Here is a 702-nt window from a genome sequence, read left to right on the forward strand (position 1 = left end):
GCTGGGCACGCACGTGGAGCAGCGTCTCGAAAGCCTCCCTCTGCCCTCAGCCACCTCGGCAGCGTGGTCCTGAGAGACGAGGGCTCTAAAACGCCTTCGTTCGCCCTGAAGAAGGCTCCAGCTCCAGGAGCCGTGTGGTTATAAAAAAATCACGGTTTCGTTAGAAATCGAGTTTCCCGTCCTCGGAATGGGGGGGAAAGTCTGGTTCCGAAAGCCTCGGTTAACAATGCAAATGAAAAGTTCTTTTTCCTGAGTTTAATTTTTAGGTTTAATTCAGCCTCGAAACTTCCAGTCGGGATTTTTTCCAAGATTTGCCATTTCGTGAAAGGTTTTGATGTTTTAACATTTTATGCTTCATCTGAATGGGCAGAAAATCTCTTTGAGACAACTTTCCCAGCTTTCTCCCCTGTTTCCCTGAGTAAGGTTACATAGATTTGTAGAAAAACGGTGATTTTTTTCAAAAAATACCCCCCCCTACTTTGTATCAAACTGCTCTGCCTTTTAAATGAAATTGCACATAATTTTTATAATTTTTATAGCGTTTTTAATTCATGCCTGATTTAAGCTAATTATGACACTGGAGTATTGTTTCCTTAAGCCATGTGCTTGAACGCAGAAGTTATTTTTACATAGTTATAGCCGGGGATAAAATTTTATTAACTGTTAACAAGGAACAAAGTGAACTTTCTGAGGCCTCAAATG

The sequence above is a fragment of the Buceros rhinoceros genome, unplaced genomic scaffold (genome assembly GCF_000710305.1).
Source record: "Buceros rhinoceros silvestris isolate BGI_N320 unplaced genomic scaffold, ASM71030v1 scaffold5078, whole genome shotgun sequence".
In the NCBI taxonomy this organism is placed as follows: domain Eukaryota; kingdom Metazoa; phylum Chordata; class Aves; order Bucerotiformes; family Bucerotidae; genus Buceros; species Buceros rhinoceros.